Source organism: Somniosus microcephalus, chromosome 13 (assembly GCF_052327205.1).
Source record: "Somniosus microcephalus isolate GS21.2 chromosome 13, FLI_Smic_1.0, whole genome shotgun sequence".
Classification (NCBI taxonomy): Eukaryota; Metazoa; Chordata; class Chondrichthyes; order Squaliformes; family Somniosidae; genus Somniosus; species Somniosus microcephalus.
This window is the reverse complement of record NC_140999.1, coordinates 20,204,724-20,213,916: the sequence shown is the minus strand read 5'-3', so window position 1 is coordinate 20,213,916 and position 9,193 is coordinate 20,204,724.

The following is a 9,193-nucleotide window of genomic DNA, read 5'->3' as shown; positions in this document are numbered from 1 at the left end:
TGTGCCGTGGAGGCGGGATTGGAGGCGTGCGTCACCTGTTGCCGATGGTCCTTAATTGGCCCGCTGAGCCCGCCCAGCGGGCTCAACAAGGTCAATCAAGTTAAAATCACGTGGATTGGCCGCATCTCGATGGAGGCGGGACTACAACCCCGAAAGTTGTATTCCTGGCTTCAACCCGACTCCTGAATGAGAATCCTGCCCTAAATGTCTAGATTTGGTGCACTATACAACGCTCACTCCTCCTCTCCCCTCCACACTATTTCTCTGTTTTTTCTTCAGATCAGGGAGGGTCTCAGTTTTCACCCCTGACCTATGCTGAGCTCAGTTTGGGTGGCGGTTCAGGGACAATTGACCTCAGCATCCTTGTGGTAGAGAGAGAGAGAGAGAGGGGGGAACAAAGTCAGGCCTGGTTCCTACTCCTGATTTCTGTCCAGTGACTGCTTGCTGGAAGCTGCTTGTTGTTTGGGCACATAGGTTAAGGTAGCATCGGGCTCGACTGCGTAGTAGCCTGCTAGCAATGACTATCTGGCTTCACAATGAGAAGAATGGCCACTTGGGTGAAGTGCCATGTCCATGTCCGCCACCAGTGGACCTTTTTAAAAAAAAATCGTTTATGAGATCAGGACGTCGCTGGCAAGGCCAGCATTTATTGCCCATCCCTAATTGCTCTCGAGAAGGGGGTGGTGAGCCACCTTCCTGAACCGCTGCAGTCTGTGTGGTGAAGGTACTCCTACAGTGCTGTTAGGGAGGGAGTTCCAGGATTTTGACCCAGCGACGATGAAGGATCAGCGATATACTTCTAAGTCAGGATGGCGTGTGACTCGGAGGGGGACTTGGAGGTGGTGGTGTTCCCATGTTCCTACTGCCCTTGTCCTTCTAGGTGGAAGAGGTCGCGGGTTTTGGAGGTGCTGTCGAAGAAGCCTTGGCGAGTTGCTGCAGTGCATCTTGTAGATGGTACACACTGCAGCCACGTTACGCCGGTGGTGGAGGGAGTGAGTGTTTAAGGTGGAGGATGGGGTGCCAATCAACTTGTTGGCATACATAAAATGTCATTGCCAGATGACGAGGGGAGAAAATCACAAGCGTTGCCCTTGTGCATGTTAAGTTCTGCCCACCTCATCCCTCAGCTCATGTTAAAGCTTCAGCGTTTCTCTGGCCATTTTGTGAGTCAATATTGATTACAGCAGCTTCTCCCATTCACTAACTTTGCTAGTGTATTTGTTGCCAGGGCACTTTTAATTGGCGGTTCCAATTTCAGGGCAGTGGCCCGCATACCAGCCTCCTGGTGCCCCCTCCCACATTTACATCCCCATCCGCCACCATTCTCCAGCTGGTACCAGGCAGAAGCCGAGCCAACAAATCTGGCAGCTGCTTTTTTTACAGGTGTCTGTGGTGCCAGCTGCACAAAGGAACAGGGAATTAAGGAACAAGGTTACAAGCACGTACTGCAAGTAACCGCCCATCTTCACACGGTGCTGTTGTTAGAATTCATACTATTGTTATTATGGGTGCCGAATCAAAGTCAATTTGTGTTCAATTGTACTGTAACAGACTCAAATTGAATCGAATCCCAAACAACGAGCTCCCGACCTCATCAGGACGAAGTGTCAAGACTTAGAGTAGGCCCGCTGCCTGTCTGCCCTCCAGGCTGAGGAACAGTGTGTGAGGTGGAGAGGTCTAAAAAAGGAGAACCACTTAAAAATGTGTGTAGGTTGTTCTGATGATTCAAAGGCTTACGCTTTCTGTGCGCTCAGCTTTCTGTACCCCCACCCCCAAATTGGGGGGGGCAGGGGTGGGGGGAGGAGGGTGGAATCTCCTGCAGAGTGGGACTTCTGACTTCCCATGAGATGGCCCCTTCATCCTGTTCATTATTCTGTTAAGTCTGTGTGTTATAGTGAGAATTACTACACAGACCACAAGAGTAAATTCAACAGGTCTTTACTGGTTGGAGGTCGGACTATACTGAATACAATATTATTACACTGTGCTTATATGCCGGTGTGGTCACCACCGGTATTACGTATACAGCAGCCAAAGAAAGTAGTACCTTTCTTAAGGTGGACCAGGCTTAAGTTCTCTTAAGGTGGAACAGGTTACATACACCACAAGGATTATTAGTAGACAGTAGGTGTCCTTTGCCTTGACTGGGGAGTCACAGCTGCATCTGAGCAGAGAGTTGGTAATGGGACCTGTGCACAGCCTTGCTCTGAAAGCACTGACACTAGCCTCTCTTTTCCTGACACCTTGAGGCCTCCTCCGCCAACATTTGAACACTGGACATTGAGACCTAACAGGCAGCCCAGCTTTCCAACCAGGCAAATGCAGAAAACACGGCAGAGGCCTTGTTCCCTTGTCCGCATCATTTTTGCATCGGTCCGCCCACATACAGTGGGGTGTACTCTGGCTTGATGGGGGCCTCAGGATCCTCCCTGCCATGCCCTCTGGTAGCTTTGCACCCTAGATCTGCCAACATTCAGCAAGGGCGAGACAGACAGCCTAGACCACCATCTCTGAGCCATCCACTTCAGGTAAATCATGGTTCAATCCCTAGTCTGTGTTGTGTTAGCTAACCTTAGCAGGAACTATAATTAGCCTCAGCAACTCTCTGTTAGAGAAAAGCAAATCGGCCAGGCTTCCCTTACAACTATATCGTTATCTTGCTCCAGAGAGGGCGGAAGCACGGTCAGAAGAGGAAGAGAGGAGAACACATTGGTGCGGGGAATGTTAAATATGTGTGTGATAATTAAACTGCCTACCGTTCAAACAACATAGACTGTCGCTTTCAAATTAGGTGGACAGAGGGTTCTTCGGCTGTATATTCCCACCACCTGGAGTCCAAACCAGCTTCAAAAAACATGATATCAAATATGATATAAAGGACAGATAGAAGAACACCACTATCATGTGTGCCTGCTCTACAGTGAGCTGGATTGTTAGGCTAGTTCCACGGCTCATTTCCAATTCACTGAATTACAAGAAATAATAATAGAGCCCAGGGGGTTAGTTTTTCCACCTATTGATGATAGAGGGACAGTCCCACAAAGCATCTACTTCAATAAAGAGGAAGTGAGGTAGACATTCAGAACAGATCTAGCAGCTCAAAACTGGGCATCCATGAGGTGCTGTGGGCCATCAGCAGCAGCAGAATTGTATTCCACCACAATCTGTAACCTCATAGCCCGGCATATCCCTCACTCTACATTACCATCAAGCCAGGGGACCAACCCTGGTTCAATAAGAAGTGTAGAAGAGCATGCCTGGAGCAGCACCAGGCGTACCTAAAAATCAGGTGCCAACCTGGGGAAGCTGCAACACAGGACTACTTGCATGCTAAAAAGCAGAAGCAGCATGCTATAGACAGGGCTAAGTGATCCCACAATCAATCGATCAGATCAAAACTCTGCAGCCCTGCCACATCCAGCCGTGAATGGTGTTGGACCATTAAACAACTAACAGGAGGAGGAGGCTCCATGAATATCTCCATCCTCAATGATGATGAAGCCCAGCATGTGAGTGAAAAAGTCAAGGTTGAAGGGTTTGCAAACATCTTCAGCCAGAAGTGCTGAGTGGATGATCCATATGTGAGGTCCCCACCATCACAGAAGCCAGTCTTCAGCCAATTCGAGTCACTCCATGTGATATCAAGAAACGGCTGAGCGCACTGGATACAGCAAAGGCTGTGGGCCCTGACAACATCCCGGCTGTCATGCTGCAGACTTGTGCTCTAGAACTAGCCGTGCCTCTAGCCAAGCTGTTCCAGTACAGCTACAACACCGGCATCTATCCGACAATGTGGAAACTTGCCCAGGTATGTCCTGTCCACAAAAAGCAGGACAAATCCAATCCGGCCAATTACTGCCCCATCAGTCTACGCTCAGTCATCAGCAGAGTGATGGAAGGTGTCGCCGACAGTGCTATCAAGTGGCACTTACTCACCAATAACCTGCTCACTGATGCCCAGTTTGGGTTCTGCCAGGACCACTCAGCTCATTACAGCCTTGGTCCAAACATGGACAAAGGAGCTGAATTCCAGAGGTGCGGTGAGAGTGACTGCCCTTGACATCAAAGCAGCATTTGACCGAGTGTGGCATCAAGGAGCCCTAATAAAACTGAACTCAATGGGAATCGGGGGGGGGGGAAACTCACCACTGGCTGGGATCATACCTAGCACAATGGAAGGTGGTTGTGGTGGTTGGAGATCAATCATCACAGCCCCAGGACATCGCTGCAGGAGTTCCTCAGGGCAGTGTCCGAGGCCCGAACCATCTTTAACTGCTTCATCAATAACCTTCCCGCCAACGTAAGATCAGAAATAGGGATGTTCGCTGATGACTGCACAGTGTTCAGTGCCATTCGCAACTCCTCAGATAATGAAGCAGTCCATGCCCGCATGCAACAAAACCTTGACAATATTCAGGCTTGGACTGGTAAGTGGCAGGTAACATTCTTCCACACAAGTGCCAGGCAATGACTATCTGCAACAAGCAAGAGTCTAACCACCGCCCCTTGACATTCAACAGTATTACCATCGCTGAATCCCCCACCATCAATATCCTGGGGGTCACCATTGACCAGAAACTTAACTGAACCAGCCACATAAATACTGTGGCAACAAGAGCAGGTCAGAGGCTGGGTATTCTGCAGCGAGTGTCTCACCTCCTGACTCCCAAAGCCTTTCCACCATCTACAAGGCACAAGTAAGGAGTGTGATGGAATACTCTCCATTTGCCTGGATGAGTGCAGCTCCAACAATGCTCAAGAAGCTCAACACAATCCAGAACAAAGGGTGCTTGATTGGCACCCCATCCACCACCTTAAACATTCACTCCCTCCACCACTGCCGTACCGTGGCTGCCTTGTGTACCATCTACAAGATGCAATGCAGCAACTCGCCAAGGCTTCTTCGGCAGCACCTCCCAAACCTGCGACCTCTACTGCCTAGAAGGACAAGGGCAGCAGGCACATGGGAACACCACCACCTCAAGTTCCCCTCCAAGTCACACACCATCCTGACTTGGAAGTATATCACCGATTCTTCATCGTCGCTGGGTCAAAATCCTGGAACTCCCTCCCTAACAGCACTGTGGGAGTACCTTCACCACACGGACTGCAGCGGTTCAAGAAGGAGGCTCACCACCACCTTCTCGAGAGCAATTAGGGATGGGCAATAAATGCTGGCCTTGCCAGCGACGCCCACATCCCATAAACAATTTTTTTTTTAATTGCCGTTCACTAACCATTTTTGAAAGAGCTAACAGAGGAAATTTGTACTGCAGCAGGCAGCGGATCTGATGTTGCTTAAACTTTTGCAATGGGTTTTTTGGTTAATTTTTCGCAATAGTTTTTAAAATATTGTCAGGTTGGACAGGGTGGATGACAGAGCTGTAGCATTGCACACAGCTTTATTTTCAAACAGAAGCCTGCTTTGCATTATTATCCAATGATTAATTAACAACAACAACTTGTATTTACATAGCACCTTTAACGTAGCAAAACGTCCCAAGGCGCTTCGCAAGAGCGATTATCAAACAGAAATTTGACACCGAGCCACATAAGGAGATATTAGGGCAGGTGACCAATAGCTTGCTCAAAGAGGTAGGTTTTAAGGAGTGTCTTAGAGGAGGAGAGAGAGAGGTCGAGGGGCGGAGAAGTTTAGAGAGGGAAGTCCAAAGCTGTAACACATTCCTATCAAATGTAAGATGTTTAATTTAAACTAGTAAACTGCCTGTGGAATTTTTTCCACTGTCAGTTGTTCAGTATAAGAATTTTTTAATTATATATATACACAAGATGACAACGGAGTTGGGAGGCTTCAGAAACTTACTGCCACCTACTGGCCAGGGGCTGCAACTATATTGTGACAGTTGACATTGCAGAATTGAATGGGAGATGTTGGCACAAAAGCATGACCAAAAATCGTGACAACAGGAAGTAAGGTTTGTGGGCAGTAAGTGCGCTCCCTATACAAACTATTTAATATAGCGATGGACCAACGCTTCTGTAAAAATAGCAGATGAATGCATTGGTATAGAAAATAGGAACATAGGAACAGGAGTAGGCCATTTAGCCCCTCGAGCCTGTTCCACCATTCAATGAGATCATGGCTGATCTGTGACCTAACTCCATATACCCGCCTTTGCCCCATATCCCTTAATACCTTTGGTTAACAAAAATCTATCTATATGAATGCATTATGCAACATACAAAAATATAACACAGTGTAGTTTCCAGGCTTTTGTGCCTTGGTGATTTTTCACATATGCTGACTTATATTTTTTCTAAATGGCACCTGCAAACCCCAGGATAGTAAGTAGAGATGTTTAAATATGCACCTGAAAATATGACCTGTGAAGCAACAATGAAGTACAATTATTTTCCAAAAATTTAAAGATTTCCAAATACCACCACTGGCAGTTCTCCTCTCCTTTGTCATTTGGAAGGTTTAATTTCAGTACTTATGCTGTTTAAGCAGCATCATCATTAATGATCACCAAATGTAATTAGGAATACGACTAGCTTAGCACAATAAAGTGCAGTCCTTTATCAAGTACAGTGTGATTGATGACAGCGCTACACTCCCTAATACTGTCCAACAATAGGCTTGTTCCCGAGCACTTAAGAACTGAAGCTGCAATAACTAATCGATTAATCAGCTAGCTACAATTTGCATTATGTCTATTGAAAAGATTCTTGCCAGTTAATCATTGTTGTTATTTTGCTTTAGTTAAAACTGGAGGAGTGGATTCACCGTATTCAAAGAATGTTCATAATGCTAACTCGCAAGAAGACTATTGAACCACTGATAACTTGTACAATGGCTGAAATGGTCTAATTAGATGCTCTTTCATTTGTAGTGGGCACTTTAATTTGCTGTGTTGTTTGCTGATAAGCATATGGACATTTATGCAGCCTTTATTTTTCAGGAATAACTGAAGCAAGTTATTTATTTTGCTCAGACCCTCTCAGAAACTAGAAATTTTACCGACTCGGGGGGGGGGGGGGGTGGAATTGGGTATTGCCCATTTTGGGCGCTAATATCAGCCGGGCGCAAAATTTAGCGCCCAGCGCTAAATATCGCCTCCGACTGCAAAATTCGCCTCTATCGCCCCTGGAGGTGATTTGAGCGCTAAATCAGGCGCTACACACCTCTCTTAAGGCGCAAACGTTGGGGAGCGAGGTGCTACCTCAGAGCGCTACCGAAGCTCAGGCGATGTCAGTAACCATGGAAACCAGACAGACTGGCGCGTTCCAATTCTTGAAGGGGAGGGGCCATCTTGCTGGCCAGCCACACCCTGCTCATTGCAGCCTTGAATCTCAGCCTGGAGAGACCTCTAAAGCAATTGTGTTGGAAGCACTAATGGACAGGCCCAGGGAAAGAGCTCGGCGCTTAAGAACCTCAAAAGTGGTGCTGAGGGCTAAAACTCCTTAAGACAGCGTTGAATCTCTCCAGACGTCTCTCTCCCTCTCAACCTGCATGTACAAAAATTTTGCAGACAAGAAAAGACAGGAAGCGCCCGCCTTTAAATAGCGCTCCCCCAGCCTCTTCCCGACTTGAAAATGTTCCCCTCTACCTGTCGTTCTTAGTGGCAGGCGCTAAGGCAGGGGGGCATGACTCAATATCCGTTCCGGGGCATTGCACGCTCGACTGACATCACGATCTGCTGGCGCAGGAGATCGTGGCAGTAGTGTTTAGCGCCGCCGCAAAACAACTGGTCAATTTCACGAGGGGCGCTAAAATCACCGTGCTCGGGCGCTAAGTTCCTAGTGCCCCGTTAGCGCCCCCCCCCCCCCCCCCCCGGAGGCACTAACGGGAGGCGCTAACCAACCAAATATTTCCCCCTGGAACTTTATATTGACAATTACAGTACTCGGGAACAACTTACGCTACACATGGTAACTGTAGAAATCTGCAGGGTTCGTTGCAGGATCTCACGTCACTACAGATGGCTTGCCCTAGTTAGTACAGCACTTTCAATTCAAGCACTAGAACCCTGAGGACATCGGAGCAGTCAGGTTCTCTTTGATGGCTGTGTTGTAAGGGAAATGAACTCTGGCAACTTAACTCAATGGGTATGAGTGCACACCACATAGAGGACTTCCCTAAATTTGTTATTGAATACTTAGTCCACTAGAACAGAGAATGTAGCTCGGAACAGAAATGTCCTGATGCATCTCTGACAAGTTGAACAAGTCCCAGGGCAAAGAGTTTCATCCCATTATTGAATGAAGGATCCATCCCTAGTTATTTTCAACCATAACACAGATACGTGCATGGCAAAAAGTTCCATTGGAATTCAGTGGTTGCTGAAAGGTTACTCTAATTACCTCAGTACACACTTGAGGCTCAACTAGATTCTGAATGTGACCAAAATGGTGCCAGATAGTGGAACGAGAGGAGTAACAGTTAAGGTGCATTTATACTGCAGCTTTGGTTTTGCTGCGACGCAGTTTCCTACTTCACAGTGATGCTGAGTTCAGAGTGAGAGCCTGGCCAAATGCTGAGAAAAGCAATGTGAGACTCCCTGGACGGGGCAGTCACAGACTGTTTGGATTTGACACGGCATGCAGTATAACTACAGTGGAGTGTCAAACCAGGTTTAAGAAGTGCTCGTGGGTTGGGGGGGGGGGGGTGGGGTGGGGGAAGGGTCTTTTGCACCTCCTACGCATTTTTTAAAAAACTTACTGAGTTGATTTAAATGTTTAGACAGTGTGGGCACGTCCACCCACATTTGAAATGGTTATATTTTAACAGCTGGGACGAGAGATCTGCACATGTCTGTGAGCACACAGAATTCTAATAGATGCCAGGCAGTATAAACAAGGTAGTGTATGGCTGGAGCCAGTACTGGAGCTACTGGTCTCAACGACTTCTTGTTCGCAACTGCACATTGTGAAAAAATATATAATTATTGCACCTTCACCAAAAGCCTGTTTACTCATAACAGCTGAGTGAATTCTAAAGTATGAAGTAATTTTTTGTAGTTTTCTCTTTCAACATCTACATGTGTGGAATCAAAGCAGTTTTAAGAGCCAGCTTTGATATATATTTACATTTGTACATTAGATCACAAAGCTACAGTTTTGTACGTGCACCGAAAGTTCATCGCGGAGTCAAGTGGTCCCAGGTTTCATTAAACTCCGCAGCCTGCCTAGGCATGAAGCTGCCTCACGGCTGTCCTTCCTGTCTCGGTGC